Genomic DNA, 21,757 nt, shown 5'->3' with positions numbered 1-21,757 from the left:
CATTTCTGGTAGAAGCACACTGTTGATTTGTATATAAGAGATTATCGAACCCGGCCCAAACGGGTTACCATTTCTGGTACAAACGCACTGTTGATTTGAATATAAGGGATTATCGAACCTGGCCCAAACGGGTTACCATTTCTGGTAGAAACACACTGTTGATTTGTATATAAGAGATTATCGAACCCGGCCCAAACGGGTTACCATTTTTGGTACAAACACACTGTTGATTTGAATATAAGAGATTATCGAACCCGGCCCAAACGGGTTACCATTTCTGGTACAAACACACTGTTGATTTGAATATAAGAGATTATCGAACCTGGCCCAAACGGGTTACCATTTCTGGTACAAACACACTGTTGATTTGAATATAAGAGATTATTGAACCTGGCCCAAACGGGTTACCATTTCTGGTCCAAACACACTGTTAATTTGAATATAAGAGATTATCGAACCTGGCCCAAACTCCTTGCAGCGGCTACACAAGTTTGATCTCGTTATAGAGTGATCAATGTGTCATTAATCTTATTTATTAACGGTATGTAATGTATCATTGTGAAGGTATCAGCACTTGCGCAAACAAAATAAACAATATTCTAAATACAAATGCTACATGCAATGTGAAGGCACTACTTGTAAACTTCAGAAATGGAATTACTGACGAAGCCACATTGCCACGGAATTTGAATAATAAAACAGAATACAACATTTAGTGTCATTATTTATTTCAGTACATGTCAGTATTACAGTTCAAGCATTACATTGTGTACATGAGCAGATTATGATCCAATATCACAGAGGCATAATTCTTGTCCACATAAAGGAATGGCTATGTGGCATTTGTTCGGGCATTGCTCCTCCTTCACGCAACCCACTGTGGAAAAAAAGGCGCTTATTTAATGGTATAAAACTGACAATTCGAAACATTAATTTATATCAACCATTTTGACGGTGAATTTATTTCAATTTTTTAGGAACTCTCTGGGCAATAGTCTTTGATCTATGTAAAGTTTAATTATCTGTGATGATTACCATTTGGTTATCAACGGAGAAAAATTCGTTCCTGCGCACAGTGGTCTAAAATGTAAATTTAGCGGGACAAACTAATAATTTTTGAGCTACCTAACTGAGTTTCCTGAAATTTTACACAGTAGTTACAGATAGCATAATATATGTTTTGTGTACAAGCTCTGATTACGTTGGTATGAGGGGAACTACCTATTATATGGGACGCAATTATACAAAATTAGTAACTTTTCTCCCATCTAACTGATTTTTATGAAATTTTGCAGTGTTACAGGTACGATATATGTTTTGTATACAAGCTCTGATTACATTGGTATAAGGGGAACTACCCATTATATGGCACGCAATTAGACAAAATTAGTAACTTTTCTCCTATCTAACTGATTTCTATTAAATTTTGCACAGTTTTACAGGTAGGATATATGTTTTGTATACAAGCTCTTATTACGTTGGTATGAGGGGAACTACCTATTATATGGGACGCAATTATACAAAATTAGTAACTTTTCTCCTATCTAACTGATTTTTATGAAATTTTACACAGTGTTACAGGTAGCATATATGTTTTGTATACAACCTCTGATTACGTTGGTATAAGGGGAACTATCCCTTATAGGGAACGCAATTAGACAAAATTGGTAACTTTTCTCCTATCTAACTGATTTTTATGAAATGTTACACAGTGTTACACGTAGCATATATGTTTTGTATACAACCTCTGATTACGTTGGTATAAGGGGAACTATCCCTTATAGGGAACGCAATTAGATAAAATTAGTAACTCTTCTCCTATCTAACTGATTTTTATGAAATGTTACACAGTGTTACACATAGCATATAGGTTTTGTATACAACCTCTGATTACGTTGGTACAAGGGGAACTATCCGTTATAGGGAACGCAATTAGATAAAATTAGTAACTCTTCTCCTATCTAACTGATTTTTATGAAATGTTACACAGTGTTACACATAGCATATAGGTTTTGTATACAACCTCTGATTACGTTGGTACAAGGGGAACTATCCCTTATAGGGAACGCAATTAGATAAAATTAGTAACTCTTCTCCTATCTAACTGATTTTTATGAAATGTTACACAGTGTTACACATAGCATATATGTTTTGTATACAACCTCTGATTACGTTGGTACAAGGGGAACTATCCGTTATAGGGAACGCAATTAGATAAAATTAGTAACTTTTCTCCTATCTAACTGATTTTTATGAAATTTTACACAGTGTTACAGGTAGCATATCTGTTTTTTATACAACCTCTCATTGCGTTGGTATAAGGGGGACTATCCCTTATAGGGGACGCAATTAGACAAAACTAGTAACTTTTCTCCTATCTAACTGATTTTTATGAAATTTTGCACAGTGTTACAGGTAGGTATATGTTTTGTATACAAACTCTCATTGCGTTGGTATAAGGGGAACTATCGCTTATAGGGGACGCAAGTATACAAATTTAGCCACTTTTCTCTTAACAGATGTTTATGAAGTTTTACACAGTAGTTACAGTAACATTATATGTTTTGTATACAAGCTCTGTTTACGTTGGTATAATGGGAACTGCCCCGTATAGGGGGTGCAAGTAGACAGAATTATTTATTTTTCGCCTATCAAACAGATCCTTCTTCTTCTTCTTCTTCTTCTTCTTCTTCTTCTTTTGTTTTTAATTTGACACTTTTGTTGCAGGTAACATATATATTTTGTATACAAGCTCTCATTACATTGGTATAAGGGTAACTACACTTACAGGGGAGTGAAATTAGTCAAAATTAGTAACTTTTTTCCTACATAACAGATTTTCATGAAATTTTATACAGTAGTTACAGGTAGTACATTTGTTTTGTATACAAACCCTGATTACGTTCGTATAAGGAGAAATAACCCTTATATGAGTATGCATTTCGACAAATTTGGTAATTTTTCTCCTATCTAACAGATTTTCATGAAACTTCATACAGTAGTTACAGGTAGTACATTTATTTTGTATACAAACGCTGATTACGTTGGTATAAGGGGAACTAACTCTTACATGGGGATGCATTTAGACAAAATTAGTAATTTCTGTCCAATGTAACAGATTTTCATGAAACTTCATACAGTAGTTACAGGTAGTACATTTTGTTTTGTATACAAACCCTGATTACGTTCGTATAAGGAGAAATAACCCTTATATGGGTATGCATTTCGACAAATTTGGTAATTTTTCTCCTATCTAACAGATTTTCATGAAACTTCATACAGTAGTTACAGGTAGTACATTTATTTTGTATACAAACGCTGATTACGTTGGTATAAGGGGAACTAACTCTTACATGGGGATGCATTTAGACAAAATTAGTAATTTCTGTCCAATCTAACAGATTTTCATGAAACTTCATACAGTAGTTGCAGGTAGTACATTTGTTTTGTATACAAGTTTTATTTGTCTGGGTTTTCTTTGTTTCTACCTTACACATGCTGTATTGGAAAATATTTCTTGGACAGCCATGACTTTTTCCACAGGTAGGCCTAAGTTTTCTCTAAATTTTCATTACTGTGACGATGAGAACCTCAATAACTCACTAAGCCAATGTTCATTTCGTTAAAAAAAAAACTCATATTCTTTATCCTCTTGCTCTCCAACGATAAGTTATCTTATGGAAAAAATGTAACACTTTAGGTACTCTTGCACTTTTTTGGGCACTCGGGAAGCTTATTTGATACATAATTAACAAGCTATCACCTTGCATTCCCTGAATTGTACTCCGGAAGTAGATTCAGTTCTCAGATATTTAAATAACTGTAATCGAGAAAAATTGCACTATTGCCTCTGGAAAGAATAGTGCGCATAATTTATCACTTCCTCAAAACTGTGCACCTTAAGACTTCATTTAAAATAGAGATAAATACTCGAGGAAGTGAATAAAAAAATCATTTTGGAACGGAACAAAGGGTATTCTTTCTTTCTTTTTTTTTATCTTAGCCAAGTCTGCACTCAATCGTTATATTTATATTTCGTCCCGTGTCCATTGATGCTCATTTGAGAGCTATGATAACATTAAATCTAACAAAAATAAACAGTGTTACATACCTAAAGAACTATTTAACAATTTGATAGCAAATAAGAGGGGAATCGACCAATTACAACAGAGTTACAGCACAAAGAAAACGGCAGACTCGCGGCACTTGCTGAGTAAGAATGCTGGATGATCGAAATGTGATATGTTAAGGGCTTCTTAACTCCCTCTGCAGCCATCTACGCTGATTTAAGATAATCAACTTAGTGTTACTCAATTATATAGGAAAAATAAATTAGGAGTTTTATTTAATTTTTTGACTTGTAATTTTTATACCTTTGTCCTCCTAAATATGGACTTTGGATCACTGTGGGGAGCCGAGGATCGAACCGGGACTCCCAGTTCTATGCATTTGTTCGTCACAAATGGATGGGCGACCTGTGGGAGCCACATGTGCCGTCTCATTCCGACTCGTACGAAATGCAGAGATCCTTCTTGTAACCGTCCGATACGGTAGTGCATCGTTGCAACAAACTTCAAGAAACCCTCGATGACATCGGCGTGAATTTCTACCACGGGCTACAACGAATTTTATCTACGATCGCTCTCAAGATTAGTACACGTGTTTTAGAATAGTTAAAAATAGTATTCTACATTTCACAACGTTCAATAACATCTGTTGTCATAGCCACCGGTTTTATCATTCAATACATCGATAATATCTCTTTCCAACTACGATCATCAATTGTCTCGTATCGTATGCGAAAGCGCAGGACCCATTCCCGAGATTTTGTTACTCACTTAACACACGTGTATTGCATATTATTTTGTGCGAGATCGTGCGTATTTGCTTGTTTTCCGCACAGAACCAATACGCAGTAAGTGTAAATACCACATTCAGTATTCCCAACGTAACACACATAACAATTTCGCTCTTCTTACCGCTTAAGCGCGACATTCATTTTACTGCTTTAGGCTTTTAACATATTATTTTTAGAGACGTTTAACATAGTAATAATTATAAATTGGAAACTTACCACTGCAATTTCACCTAAATTGCAATGCTAATTATTGTTTTTAAATATTTGCAAAAATTAAGTAAAGTCTACTACTCCACGAAACTTATTGCATTCCTGATACAAGTAACATTAAGGAAGCCGTGAAAAAATCAACGAGATTCCAGATGCCGATGTTATTACTGCAATATGTTATATAAATAATATTGTTAAAATATTAAAATGAAATAGTAATATACGTTACAAGAGCGGTATGTTGACGTTTTCATGGTCGAGGAAAAGTTTGAAAAAGCGAAACGTAGTTCAGCTTTTTTAATTTCCGAGAACATGAAAACAAACATACCGCTCGTGTAGCGTTCATTATTTTGTGCGAAGATCGTTTATTACATACCTGAAAGACGAATTGCTAATTAGTTGCAATGAAATCTCCATGTTGGTTTCTGTTTAATGACGGCAACTTCGGAACACCAAAATATCTTTCTTCAACATTGTTGCTATAAAATGTTTTCTGTGTTTACTATACTCCAGCAGGCCGTGATATTCGTCTGTCTTTTTTTTTTCCTAGTCTATAAATGCGAACTTAAAACAAACGGTAAGGTTATGTAATGATTTATTTTTCATTTTAATATTTTAACAATATTATTTATATAACATATTACAGTAATAACATCGGCATCTGGGATCTCGTTGATTTTTTCACGGCTTCCTTAATGTTACTTGTATCAGGAATGCAATAAGTTTCGTGGAGTAGTAGACTTTACTTAATTTTTGCAAATATTTAAAAACAATAATTAGCATTGCAATTTAGGTGAAATTGCAGTGGTAAGTTTCCAATTTATAATTATTACTATGTTAAACGTCTCTAAAAATAATATGTTAAAAGCCTAAAGCAGTAAAATGAATGTCGCGCTTAAGCGGTAAGAAGAGGGAAATTGTTATGTGTGTTACGTTGGGAATACTGAATGTGGTATTTCACACTTACCGCGTATTTGTTCTGTGCGGAAAACAATCAAATACGCACGATCTCGCACAAAATAAATCATTACATAACCTTACCGTTTGTTTTAAGTTCGCATTTATAGACTGGGGAAAAAAAAAGACAGACGTATATCACGGCCTGCTGGAGTATAGTAAACACAGAAAATATTTTACAGCAACAATGTTGAAGAAAGATATTTCGGTGTTCTGAAGTTGGCGTCATTAAACAGAAACCAACATGGAAATTTCATTGCAACTAATTAGAAATTAGTCTTTCAGGTATGTAATAAACGATCTTCGCACAAAATAATGTAGATACACGAGCGGTATGTTTGTTTTCATGTTTTCGGGAATTAAAAAAGCTCAACTACGTTTCGCTTTTTCAACCTTTTCCTCGACCATGAAAACGTCAACATACCGCTCTTGTAACGTATATTACTATTTTGCACGATCAATGTAACTAATATACACTCAAGGGAGTATTGTTTTGCTGCAAAGATGATTATAAGTTAGTGTTATAATACATCCGATCAGAGCCTTCTTTAGTTACAAGCCGGAGCCATACGTCGGCAACACTGTGATTAACTGTCACCCGGAGGCCTACCACACAGGACACGTGTTTGTGCTAATGTCGGTTTTCAGTGTAAATTAATGTTACAATATAAGTATGTGTCGATGGAATTATGTTCGCGGTCGTACCAAACGTTCATCAATAGATGTATTATACATCAATAGATCTAGACATCAATAGATGTATTATAAACTAAGTGCGTGTTGGCAATAAAATCAAGACAATAAATGAAAATAAAATGGTTGCAGTCTTTGGCTATTTTTACGGTTATAAATGACAAATTAGCCTAATTAACTATTCTACTAAATATTAAATATTGTATAACTACATTTTTATAGTCTTGTTTGTGGTTTGTATCAGAATTCTAGTCAAATTGTTGGGTCTCGCCTGCTATATCAATAAAGTTACGCCGTTGATTTTCAAGTTCATTGTAAACAGCTGTTTTGTGATCCCATAAATGTTGCAGTTTTGTTGAAGATTCGGAATGCCTGCTATACGTCAGAACTACCTATAATTTGTAGATGCATATAATCACTTTGTTGGTTTTCAAGGTTTGTTTATTAATATTATTTATTTTGTAATAAATTAGATATAAACATGTTTCTTTTCAGTTCGTATTTACAGGATTTAAAGTTCACTGAGTTTACGGTAATTGACACATACATTTACTTAATAGATAATGTTGCGTTTTGTTACGTATTATGTTGAAGGTATGTTTTTTCATTTTTTCATAATTTTTTTTTACTTGGCTTAACTGTATTTACATCCTCATACTTTTATTATAATAGGTATGTCAATAGTTTCTTCTGTTTACATTTTATTTTAGGCCTATTTGCATAATTTACATTCTTAGCTTGTTTTATGTAGTTATATTTATTTAAAATTGTATTTTAAAAGTTTATGACAAATAATTTAGAATAACAGCATTGTTATGGTGACTGGCCAGGTTCAAACTACAACTGGCTTCCTGGGCATCTGAAATATTTATAGAAAAGCACGACATAATCACATGAAATTAAAATGCATGATACCCTACATCAGGCGTCTCGAGGTCAACGCATGAAAGTTGTTACAGGGAGCAAATGTAGATAGCGTAGTCAGCAGAAGAGATAAGCGCAATCCCGAAGATAGCCGATCGTTGATTCATATTACAAGCATGAGCGAGCTAAGTTGTAACTGTCGCGGGAGAAATGCCACAAAGCTGCACTTTTGAGTTGTACTGTCACAATAGACGGTTATTTTCGGAAGGAATAAAATTTCTTAAGGAGTTTGTCTGGTCTCAAATTCTTTTCTCAAGTCCTTCAGTACTTCATTATATTTGTTACATTGGACTTGATTCAAATTAGGTAACAATTTTAGATTAATAAAGTGGTAACAGTTACCCACTAAACTTGCGACTCCCACAATTTCACTTTCCCCATGAAAGCTTTTATTTCTTCATACATTTGCGGTAATAAGGACATCCTTTCCTCCGAGATGGACATAACATCGTAGCTGTTACAGATGTCTATTCAAACGTCGCGGTCAGTGACGTCATCCGGAGATACACGAATTGCTCCCGCATCTTGTTCCACTTTAACATACAAAAAATAGAGGGAGGAGGAAGTGCTCCGAGGGGGCCCTATTGAGACGTCTGCCCTACATCTTTCACGTCAGAGGTGAAACAACATTAAGCGGCAAAACATTGTCAATTTACTAGCCACAAATTTGTTAACTAAATGGAACTTGAGAATACTGCGTTGGAATTTACGTCTTTATTGCATTATTGATTTTATTATTTTCGGTGCAAGGAATATCTTTTTTATTTATTTTTTTACCTTCGTACTATCAATAAAACATGTTTTTTTTGTAATTATTTTAAGTGGCAGCCTTTGTGTGTAAGTAGCCTACTTACGCCGTATTCTGAAGTATAGCTAATTGATTGCAGTAAAACACTATTTTCGAACCCGTAATAATTTACATCACTACTCTGAATCTTGATCGTACCTTTGTGCATGAAGTAATATTGAAAAAATACGCGTTACGTATAACGAAAGCAATGAGCAAACACAATATCACTTTAAAATCTCCCGCCTCCACTCTGCGTTGCCAAACCTACCCATGCTCCGGCTTGTAACTAAAGAAGGCTCTGATCCGATATATCGTCTTAATAGGTAAGATGATTGAAATATATGGTTCTGAAGTATCCGTGGGCATGAATATTAAAGAGTTAGGAACAGTTTTATTGGATGTAGCTCAATAATAAATTGTAGTGCTGTTATGAGTTTGAACAATCTGTTTCTCTAGTAACTAGTCTGTGAATTCTATCTACCTTACAAGGTCTATTAACAATAGTGGCAAGGATAGCATAATCACGATAGTTTAAAAATATATAATTATTAATATTAACTTGTTGCTACATATTGTGCAAACAGAAACGTCATTATGTATTTCATGAGTAATTATTTTAAATATCTGACTTCGATGCAAAAATGACTTACATTGAGCGACGATCTGGGTGGCAAGCATCTGAAACAGTTCATGAAAAGGTGACATATTTAATTAAAAAATTGCATGTGGTTTCAACAAAAGTTAATATGTAATGCTATTCCAGAACAAGGAATGTACCAAGTTGAGGATGACACTGTTGATATATTGACCTACTTTGTCTTTATTTACTTATCTCTATTACTTTTTGCCAATAAATTTTTTATTTTTAATGTTGCTTGCATACAAGATGGTAGTTACAAAATTATTCATTGTATTCAAACAAAAAAAGGCATATGACTCGGTTAAGAGAGAAGTTTTATATGATATTATTATTGAATTTGGTATTCCCAAGAAACTAGTTCGATTAATTAAAATGTGTCTCAGTGAAAGTTACAGCAGAGTTCGTATAGGTCAGTTTCTGTCAGATGCGTTTCCAATTCACTGTGGGCTAAAGCAAGGAGATGCACTGTCACCTTTACTTTTTAACTTTGCTCTAGAGTATGCCATTAGGAAAGTCCAGGATAACAGATAGGGTTTGGAATTGAACGGGTTACATCAGATGCTTGCCTATGCTGATGACGTGAATATGTTAGGAGAAAATCCACAAACGATTAGGGAAAATACGGGAATTTTACTGGAAGCAAGTAAAGAGAGAGGTTTGAAAGTAAATCCCGAAATACAAAGTATATGATTATGTCTCGTGACGAGAATATTGTACGAAATGGAAATATAAAAATTGGAAATTTATCCTTTGAAGAGGTGGAGAAGTTTAAATATCTGGGAGCAACAGTAACAAATATAAATGATACTCGGGAGGAATATAAACACAGAATAAATATGGGAAATGCCTGTTATTATTCGGTTGAGAAACTTTTATCATCCAGTCTGCTGTCGAAAAATCTGAAAGTTAGAATTTATAAAACAGTTATATTACCGGGTGTTCTGTATGGTTGTGAAACTTGGACTCTCACTTTGAGAGAGGAACATAGGTTAAGGGTGTTTGAGAATAAGGTGCTTTGGAAAATGTTTGGGGTTAAGAAGGATGAAGTTACAGGAGAATGGAGAAAGTTACACAACACAGAACTGCACGCATTGTATTCTTCACCTGGCATAATTAGGAACTTAAAATCCAGACGTTTGAGATGGGCAGTGCATGAAGCACGAATGGGCGAATCCAGAAATGCATATAGAGTGTTAGTTGGGAGGCCGGAGGAAAAAAGACCTTTAGGGAGGCCGAGACGTAGATGGGAAGATAATATTAAAATGGATTTGAGGGAGGTGGGATATGATGATAGAGAATGGATTAATGTTGCTCAGGATAGGGACCAATGGCGGGCTTATGTGAGGGCGTCAATGAACCTCCGGGTTCCTTAAAAGCCAGTAAGTAAGTAAGTAAGTAAGTAAGTAAGTAAGTAGGTATTCAAACAAAGATTGAAGGAACTGAATATATGAACCTTTAATTTCTCTTCACACTCATTTTCATAATTTAGTTGTGATGTTTCAAAGCTGGAAAATTTACAAAATTACAATTTAATTTAATTTAATTATATTATTTAAAAATTTACCATTATTACGAGTAGAAACGCAAAGAAGAACAAATGACGAGAGGCTGACATTTTATAGCGGACTCTTGCACAGTTCTGCGTACCTGAAAGTAATAGTGTGACATGAGTACATAAATAAAAAGCTAAACAATTATCAGCATTCTCACCACACTATAATATCACAAAATTCTGATCATTTTTATCTTTTTCTGGTGCCATTGTCTACATATTTACATGCAGAATATAGTGCATCGGTTTTTGCAGAATATAGGCTAGACTTAATATGAAGGCATTTGTTTAAAGCACAAAGATCAGGCCAAGTCGGTCTGGGTAGTGTACGTACGCAGAATAATTAATGTCTCTGCTTTTTAAAGAAAATTTGTTGTAATATCAACTGATTGAAGTCTGGTTACGTACGCAGAATAGTAATCAATTAATTTATGCTCTTTAAGAAACTGCATTATAATATAAACCGATAGAAGTATGCTTACGTACGTAGAGTGATTAATTAATCTCTCTTTTTTTTAAACAAATCGTATTACAATATCAACCGATTGAAGTAGGGCTACGTATGCAGAAAAATTACTTAATCGCTGCTCGTTGTAAGAAAGTACAGGGACATTTTATTTTTACTAACATTTCTAATATTAACCTGGCTATACCATTGGATCAATGGTTGCTACCCCCTTCCACGACTGGAGGTCGATGATACTGGTATAATATACAAACAAATCACTTTACTAGGTATAGGAGGGAAGAAAAGTAGTTCATCCATTTACGTAAACTAGGAAATATCACGCTTTTGAGTTTGATAATTTTTCATTAGGTTTTTGTTTAATCAAAATACAGTACATTATTAACAATGAGTGCTTTTACTCACGAACTGAGCTGTCCATGCGGACGTATTCATTATGCAGTGTATATTAGCACATTAGCGTACACTATAGAGAATGATGTTAAATTGAAAAATAATCATAATATGGATATTTAAACACATTTTTGAAAATGGTGGCCGTTCATTTCGATATAGGCTTCAGTTCTAATGTGTGCAATTCCAATTACCAGTTTCGTCCTTCGTACCAGTAACTCATGTTGAATCTGTACCCACTCTATAAAAGAGTACCTTACGTACTGTAAATTCAAACTTCACTTCTGCTCGATCCGAAAAGATAAAATTACTCAGACATGCTATATACTGTCCGTCCAAGTGGTTATGTCTCAGGATCTTAGAAAGGGGGGGAATCACGTGACAGTTAATTACTAACGAGGCCCTTTTATTTAAGTTATTTTAAACAGTTGTATAATATTACGTAGACGTCCAATTCCTAACAGAAATTAATGTTCTCAGAAAAGAGGTAAGACAGCCCAGCCACTAGCTTTTACAGAGGGGAGAATAGAAGCTGGTGGGGAAAACCGGAATGCGACGTAGGCAAATGGACGGCAGTACCTGTGCGAAAATGATGCAATATTGAAAGTTCTTTTGTCATTGGAAAACGCGAACATATTTTTGGAACGTACTGTTTACTACGACCGTAAGGCTACTATGACTGTTGTATGCGGTCTTGGATCTGTGTGGAGGACGGTTGAACTTCATTAGTAGAAGGGGTGGGAGTGAAGTACATTCAAAAACTCAGGTACAATAAAAATTGAAGTACAAATAAATTGATGTTTCTGTATATTATATCAACCAATTGATGTAGGGCTACTATATCGGAAAAAACAATTAATTATTGCTTTTTGTAACAAAGTATATTATAATTCCAAGCAATTGAAGTAGGCCAATGTTCGTTATTTTGCTTTCCAAGGTTGAATTCTAGGAATAAAATTTAGTGTATCACTTAATGTTGTAGCCACCGGCGAAGCTCAGGTGTTAGCGCGTTTGCCTGCTGTCCTGAAGCTCCGATCGGGCGTTGGTGCGATTCCCACTTGGGCTGATTATCTTGTTCAGATTTTATCAGAATTTTTCCAAAGCGTAAAGTCATTGTGAGGTATTGTATAGCGAATCCTATTCCTCATCTTGCCAAATACTATCTCACTATCACCAATTTGTTCTACGCGAAATAACCCAGTAGTTGATACAGCGTCGTTAAATAACCGAAAGAAAATGCAGTAACTAATAAGGGAATTAAAATTACTACATGGCCTAATGGGGATAAACATATATTCTTTTCCAGTGTGCTGTATGTGAATGTATGTGCTCCACATTTCCAATGAAAAATATAGAACGGATCTGGGCGTATCGTGTGATTTGTGCAGAAGACTTTTTCAAATATTGGATCGTAATAAAAAATGATATACGATAGGTACAATGATCAGTACAAATTCATAAATTAGGAGCACCCGTATTCATTCTGTGGTTATCGTTTAATCCTTAATAAGCACAGTTCCAAGTCAGATTTGATTCTGTTTGAATATCAATAATATGAAATGTAGAACATAGACAAAGGAGTATATATTATGGAAATACAGAAGGATTTGTCATGCAGTGTCTATTACACAAAGTTTGATAGTAGGAAGACTGTCTTTTGGAGTTTTTCGCTACACCACTGTCTTGATATTGTGTAAGTGGGAGAAATTGAAAGTTTTAAACTCAGGGTAATTGACTTTTTTTTAACAACTTGCATGAAACAGTAATCTGTACTAAGTTGTTGAGTTCAAAATTTATGTAATTTTGACATACGGAATTGTCTAACAACCATAACGAGTAGTAATGAAAAAAAAATCTTATGTTTGTTCCCGAATAACGCCGTAGCGACAAAACTTTATAATACGTTCAAAGTACCGACTAATATGTGCAAAGTTCAAACATGAGAGAGGTAACCAAGACATTGCAAACTTCGTCTTATTCCATATGAAAAACTAATCGCAAGATATGTACTCGAATACTGAAGTGATTTGAAATGGTGTCCTGCAATGTTCGAACATGAGAGAGGCAACCAAAACATTACGAACTTGACCTTATTTTATGTGAAAAACTAATCGCAAGGTATGTACTCGAATACTTAAGTGGTTTGAAATGGTGTCCTGCAATGTTCGAACATGAGAGAGGCAACCAAGACATTACGAACTTGGTCTCATTTTATATGAAAAACTAATCGCAAGATATGTACTCGAATATTTAAGTGATTTGAAATGGTGTCCTGCAATGTTCGAACATGAGAGAGGCAACCAAGACACTGCGAACTTGGTCTTATTTTATATGAAAAACTAATCGCAAGATATGTGCTCGAATACTTAAGTGGTTTGAAATGGTGTCCTGCAATGTTCGAACATGAGAGAGGCAACCAAGACATTACAAACCATCTTATTTTATATGAAAAACTAATCGCAAGATATGTGCTCGAATACTTAAGTGGTTTGAAATGGTGTCCTGCAATGTTCGAATATGAGAGAGGCAACCAAGACATTACAGACTTCATCTTATTTTATATGAAAAACTAATCGCAAGATATGTGCTCGAATACTTAAGTGGTTTGAAATGGTGTCCTGCAATGTTCGAACATGAGAGAGGCAACCAAGATATTACAAACTTGGTCTTATTTTATATGAAAAACTAATCGCAAGATATGTGCTCGAATACTTAAGTGGTTTGAAATGGTGTCCTGCAATGTTCGAACATGAGAGAGGCAACCAAGATATTACAAACTTGGTCTTATTTTATATGAAAAACTAATCGCAAGATATGTGCTCGAATACTTAAGTGGTTTGAAATGGTGTCCTGCAATGTTCGAACATGAGAGAGGCAACCAAGATATTACAAACTTGGTCTTATTTTATATGAAAAACTAATCGCAAGATATGTGCTCGAATACTTAAGTGGTTTGAAATGGTGTCCTGCAATGTTCGAACATGAGAGAGGCAACCAAGATATTACAAACTTGGTCTTATTTTATATTAAAAACTAATCGCAAGGTCTGTGCTAAACATGAAGGCGTGGGAGTGGAGGACAGCGAATATTTTTATAAGAAGATGTAACAAACACGACAGGCCTTCTTCTGCAGAGCAAACATCGACGAATGTCGAATTTCGTCATACTCGACTAACTTGAATCGATCACAATGCCTATAATACTTCCGTCATCCGTATAGTCACACGACTATTGTTACCGAGAAACTGTAATTTATTTGAATATTATGTGGAGAATGTAATTACAGCTATTTTCTTTCGGTAATTGGTGTAGTAACAAAAGTCAACTACAGCCCAGTTACTTTATGGTGACGCGAGAGAAGAGAAGGTTCGACTGTGGAAGGGAGACCGATCCGAGACGGAGCGAATGGAGGGAGGGAAATACAATCATATTAGAAATGAAGTCTCACGTTGCTCTCCCGCATGTTGCAGCGTCTGCATAATTTTGAGCTCCTATCACTGTGTTCTCATCATACTCCGGAACAATAGTCACTAATAAACACTAATGTGGAAATACAATGAGCAGCAGTTCGGAACAATAATAAACACTAAAGAAGTAAACTAATGTGGAAATACAATGAGCAGCAGTTCGGAACAATAGTCACTAATAAACACTAATGTGGAAATACAATGAGCAGCAGTTCGGAACAATAATAAACACTAAAGAAGTAAACTAATGTGGAAATACAATGAGCAGCAGTTCGGAACAATAATCACTAATAAACACTAATGTGGAAATACAATGAGCAGCAGTTCGGAACAATAATAAACACTAAAGAAGTAAACTAATGTGGAAATACAATGAGCAGCAGTTCGGAACAATAGTCACTAATAAACACTAATGTGGAAATACAATGAGCAGCAGTTCCGAACAATAATAAACACTAAAGAAGTAAACTAATGTGGAAATACAATGAGCAGCAGTTCGGAACATTAGCCACTAATAAACACTAATGTGGAAATACAATGAGCAGCAATCGAATCACTATATTTAACAGTTAATCACTAATTAACAATGAAATATACTTATGCGTAAATATCGGTAATGTTCATCAGTGCTTCACTGTACTTTTCCCATCATCATCATAATCATCATCATCATCCATGTAAATGATAGGGCGGCCTTCTTCTCTATACTTCTTTATTTTCCTGAAATAATGCAAATTTTTGGCCCTAATGCTGTGATGCTCCACCGGAATTTGGCGATTATTTTGTGTTTTTTTTTTCCATTGAAATCCTAATTTTAAAATAACTTTCTTCAAAGTCGATATACCTCCCTGAAAGTCGGTAGTCTTTCAATTTCAATAATATATATATATTTTTTAAATTGTGGGCTTCTGTTTCTATGAAATATAGAACTCATGTATGGTTCGCCTTATGATAGCTTCATTAAAGTTGTCCACACTTGATTTTAGCACCGATCGATATCTTTCTTTACTTGGAGCACTAAAAGAAGCTGAAGTCAAGGAATCAATGTCTTTAGTCTCCCTTATTATTTGGCGATTACTGCTCACGGACACAGCGGTAACTTCTGCTACATTTTTACATTTGTTACATTTTTTCTTCCAGCGCTATCTTCGTAAAGAGCTACACGTTGCTCACGACTTCTCGCGACTGCAAATGCAGTACCCGACCATTCAGTTTGCTTCTAACAGACAGCATTTTCACAAACAGAAAATAGCGGTGAATCTAGACAAATACTACACACTAAACAATACAAAACAGAAGCACTACAACTATTTAAGTAACTAAATGAAATGTACGTAACAAACACACTAAATTGCAATATACAAGACAGTGGTAGTGTAGTACGTCCTTAGCGCGACTGCACGCCCATACTAACGCTCCCGAGATGTGACCGCTAGCGCAGCCAGGGGAAGACTAAAAGGAACATCCCTTAGAACAAACAGTGAACTCGCCCAAACCACTGCGTCGCCAGGCCAGAGTTGTCATCATAAAGTAACCGGACTGTATTTTAAAAACATAAAATGATGTACCTATATGTACGTACAGTATATTTCTGTTGAAGTTCAGTCATATATTTATAATAAAGATTATCTGCCCTTAGATCTAAATAAAATTTCACAATATTTCTTATAAGATCCTTATTCAGCTACAAGCATGAAGGGTTGGGGAAGGAGTGTAGGAGAGGCCATCTAACTTAAAGGGCACAGATCATACAAGGGCCATGACCGAGCGAGAGAGACGGATCCGCTTCTTATACCCTTATATAAATCTCGAATGTTTTTATTCTTACTATTTGTTTCTACCTCATTCAGTTTTCCCTTCAAGTAATCTCTCTTTTTATTCCTAAGTGTACTACTTGCTACCCGTCTTTCAATGAAATAATTCTCTCTATTCTCCTCAATGGGATCCTGTAAGAATTTCAATTTTGCCTGTTTCCTTCTATCTACTACAATGGAACAATCTTCATCAAAGCATGGTTTCTTTTTCTTAGTTTCATAATAACCTATGCTCTGCTCAGCTGCAATTTTGATATTAACTTGGATATTCTCTCACACGCTATTAACATCTAACTCTTCCTCAACTTCGTCGGAAGTTGCTAGAGCAGCAAACCTACTTGAAATTTTGACCTGATAACGTTGCTTAGTTTCCTCGTCCTTTAATTTGAGAATATTCAATCTACTAATATTAACTTGTTGCTCTACTCGCTTGGCTACTGACAGTCTTTTGCTCAACTCTCCAATTACCAAATAATGGTCAGAATTACAGTTTCTCTCTCTGAAATTTCGAATGTCTATTATACTAGTATGTCGACTTCCCATCTAACGAGAAAAATACAAATTTTGTCACTTACAAGTTTTGAAGGTGTAAATGTCTGTTCTGAACAGATCACATCGAAGTTAGACATTGAGCTAAAAATTGAAAAAGTTAGCGCGATTGATTGACTGTCATAGGAGCTACGACATGATAAACACGGAGCGGGAGATATCGTGTGATGGAGCCTTATGATTCTTTCCTCATTTTACGAATATGAACACACGTCACTACTGACGTCAACATAGCGCTAGACGCATAGCTGGCGACTAAGGTGCGAAAACTCTCTGTAATGTGAGCTATTGCGCACGCATGCGTTTGGTTTCACGGGATAACGAATGGCCTGTAATACTACTACTACTACTACTACTACTACTACTACTACTACTACTACTACTACTACTACTACTACTACTACTACTACTACTACTACTACTACTACAACCACCACCATCACCATCAATTTCGTATTCCACAGATAAAATTACGTTATACAGGGACATCATTTTATTTTTACTTCAATTTTTATTGTACCCGAGTTTTTTAATGTACTTCACTCCCACCCCTTCTACTAATGAAGTTCAACCGTCCTGCACATAGATCCAAGACCGCATATACAGTCATAGTAGCCTTACGGTCATAGTAAACAGTACGTTCCAAAAATATGTTCGCGTTTTCCAGTAACGAAAGAGCTTTCAATATTAAATCATTTTCGCATAGGTACTGTCAACCATTTGCTTACGTCGCATCCCGGTTTCCCCCACCTGCTTTTATTCGCCAGCTACTGGCTGGCCTGTCGTCTTAGCTCTTTTGTGAGAACATTAATATCTGTTAGGAATTGGACGTCTACGTTATATTATACAACTGTTTAAAACAACTTAAATAAAAGGGCCTCGTTAAGTAATTAACTGTCAAGTGATTTCCTCCCTTTCTACGACCCTACGACATAACCACTTGGACGGACAGTAGATAGTATGTCTGAGTAGTTTTATCTTTTCGGATCGGGCAGAAGTGAAGATTGAATTTACAGTACGTAAGGTACTCTTTTACAGAGTAGGTACAAAATTATTTCAACATGAGTTACTAGTTACGAAGGACGAAACTGGTAATTGGGATTAGGTACAATAGTCTATAGTACGATGATATGCACATTAGAACTGAAGCCTGTATCGAAATGAACGGTCACCATTTTCAAAAATGTGTTTAAATATCCATATTATGATTATTTTTCAATTTAACTTCATTCTCTCTATTGTACGCTAATATGCTGTAGACAGTATAATATACACTGCATAATGAATACGTCCACATGGACAGCTCAGTTCATGGGTAAAAACACTTATTGTTAATACTATACTGTATTTTAATTAAACAAAAACCTAATGAAAATGATCAAACTCAAAAGCGCGATATTTCCTAGTTTACGTAAATGGATGAACTACTTTTCTTCCCTCCTGTACCTAGTAAAGTGATTTGTTTGTATATTACGCCAGTATCATCGAACTCCAGTTGTGGAAGAGGGTAGGAAACAGCGTTGATCCAAAGGTATAGCCAGGTTAATATTAAAAATGTTAGTAAAAATAAAATGATGTCCCTGTATATCCAGCTATACATCTATACTAATAATAAATCTGTAGCCAAAATTTTTCTGGTAATTTTCGATTTTCCAAAAATAATTGATGTTAACATCTATAATTAACCATCCTGAAACCGAAAATCACTTTTTTGAAATTTCTGTTTGTCTGACTGTCTGTCTGTCTGTCTGTCTGGATGTTTGTTACCTTTTCACGCCATAATGGCTCAACCGATTTATATGAAAATTGGAATATAAATTAAGTTCGTTGTAACTTACATTTTAGGCTATAAGGCATTCAAAATATTTTATTTAAAAGGGGGGTTATAAGGGGACTTGAATTAAATAAATCGAAATATCTCCCTTATTATTAATTTTCGTGAAAAATATTACATAACAAAAGTTTCTTTAAAAATAATTTCCGATAAGTTTTATTCTATGAAAAATTTTGATAGGACTGATATTTAAGGATATACAATACTTTTAAAACAACAATACAATACTTTTCACCGTCGCCTCAGATTATAGCGTCGTTGTTCCTGCAATAACTCCTATGTGCAAAATATAAAATTTTTGAGTAGGAAGAAAAAACGCATTTATTCATTCCATAGCAATGGTACATTGGAGATCGTGAATTCTTACATTTTCGAAAGAAAGAAATATAATTACATATCACTATATATGCTGTGTCACCATTTAAGTTATTTGAAGGGTTCAGAACCATAGTGGGCCAAGCGCCATTTACTGAAGACGTAGAAAACAAGGGTTAAAATTAAGTTATTACCATAATTCAATGGAAATATATAGCAAGTAATATAAAGTATACACATTAAAACTAAATGATATGTCAATTCATTAAACTATGGTTGCATGTAATAACAATTAAGAAACATGTGAAAGGAATTGTCATTGCACCAAATTAGTGGTCTCTGGATCAAAATGATCGCATTTTAATTTTTGAATACAATTTAAATTAACATATTAAACGATCTACTCTTCTATCAAACACGAATGTTCCCTGGATCAAATGTCCTATTTTAATTATGTAATTACTTTATATTTATTTCTAACGGATGCAGCGGAGCGCACGGATACGGCTAGTTATTAATACATTAATCATTGTGGGGATTGAAAGTAGCCTATACTTGTTGATGCAACAATTTCTATTATAATGAGACTTACAGATTCCTTATTATAAACCCCTATAAGCCTAATTTAAAATCGTGTCTAAGGAAGACGACATCCGTAAGATTTCCACTAGTTATCCCTTTACAGTCTCATTACACCTTCAGATTTCGTTATCTACCTTAACATTACTCAGAGGTTGGTAAACTGTGATACGAGTAATATTGTGATAGTTCTTTTGAGAATGTATTGCAATTTTACTGAGTGAGAGAAGGGCCGGTTTTGGGCAGTAACTTGTCCACGAACATTCATTTAATAGATTCATACAAAAAACCGATCTCCCTCTCACTCAGAAAAAATTGTAATAAATCCTCAAAATAAAAAATCACAATATTACAATCTTTACTCATATATTGTGATATATTTAAACGGCCACTTTTGCCAATAACATTATAAGAAATAAAGCTGAAGCAATCCACACAATACGTACCTCAACTGGAGTTAGTTCGGTGTGTGAAGACGATTTAGTGGAAATTCAATATGTGTAGACCTATATATACTAGAAATAGTGCAATTATTTCACCTTATTGCAACACTTAAATTTGACCTACTAATTTGCTTCTATTAGTATGACAATGTCATAACGAGTAATTTTATATATAAATGGATAATTACAGAAGTTTCTCTTTCTTTATCTTCTTTTTTCAACTGTTTTTTTCTGAATATTTATCTATCGCTGCCCTAGTTATTTTCGAGTGAGTTAACTAACTATACTTTCCATAAAAATAGATGACCCGGTTTCCTTTATCAGAATTTGTGCAATTAAAAAAATTTCTTAACTTGCGTGATGGATTTCGAAAGGCGTTTAATTTCACTTCGAATGTGACTTATGAAAGAACCTTTTTCATGCGTCCAAAAACAAACAAACAAAAAAAAAAAAAAAAAAAAAATTGTATTGAATTACAAAATACACATCCAGTTTGCCAAAAGGTAACGATTGAAGTAACTTGATATTATATTTAATACATTTTAAAATTTATATTGTAATAGTCCGACTTGAAAGGATTACGCTGTAACTTAACACCTTAAAGTTTGGCAGGCCTCTTCTTTAATTTTCTAAATTCAGTTCCATTGAGTCGAGACTAAATGTGCAGTATATTCTTCAGCCTCCCGAACGTTTACGGGTGGCGTCAAAAAATTGAAAGAAAATGATGAAACGTGTATACATATTTTGTGCGAGATCGTACGTATTTGCTTGTTTTCCGCACAGAACCAATACGCGGTAAGTGTGAAATACCACATTTAGTATTCCCAACGTAACACACATAACAATTTCCCTCTTCTTACCGCTTAAGCGCGACATTCATTTTACTGCTTTAGGCTTTTAACATATTATTTTTAGAGACGTTTAACATAGTAATAATTATAAATTGGAAACTTACCACTGCAATTTCACCTAAATTGCAATGTTAATTATTGTTTTTAAATATTTGCAAAAATTAAGTAAAGTCTACTATTCCACGAAACTTATTGCATTCCTGATACATGTAACATTAAGGAAGCCGTGAAAAAATCAACAAGATCCCAGATGCGGATGTTATTACTGCAATATGTTATATAAATAATATTGTTAAAATATTAAAATGAAAAAAAAATAAATCATTACATAACCTTACCGTTTGTTTTAAGTTCGCATTTATAGACTTGGGGGAAAAAAAGACAGACGTATATCACGGCCTGCTGGAGTATAGTAAACGCAG

At 34.6% G+C, this 21,757-nt stretch overlaps 1 long non-coding RNA gene across 1 annotated transcript; it reads right to left on the bottom strand.

Moving 5' to 3' along the window:
• Positions 1–711: 711 nt before the first annotated feature.
• LOC138703719 (uncharacterized) lies at positions 712–20,616 on the bottom strand. The gene is made up of 4 exons (XR_011333245.1): positions 20,488–20,616; positions 10,637–10,719; positions 9,083–9,110; positions 712–877 (listed from the first exon to the last, which is right to left on the bottom strand). It is a non-coding gene; the product is annotated as an uncharacterized lncRNA (long non-coding RNA).
• Positions 20,617–21,757: the final 1,141 nt, after the last annotated feature.

The sequence above is a fragment of the Periplaneta americana genome, chromosome 7 (genome assembly GCF_040183065.1).
Source record: "Periplaneta americana isolate PAMFEO1 chromosome 7, P.americana_PAMFEO1_priV1, whole genome shotgun sequence".
NCBI classification, from domain to species: domain Eukaryota; kingdom Metazoa; phylum Arthropoda; class Insecta; order Blattodea; family Blattidae; genus Periplaneta; species Periplaneta americana.
This window is presented reverse-complemented; position numbering and strand designations above follow the sequence as displayed.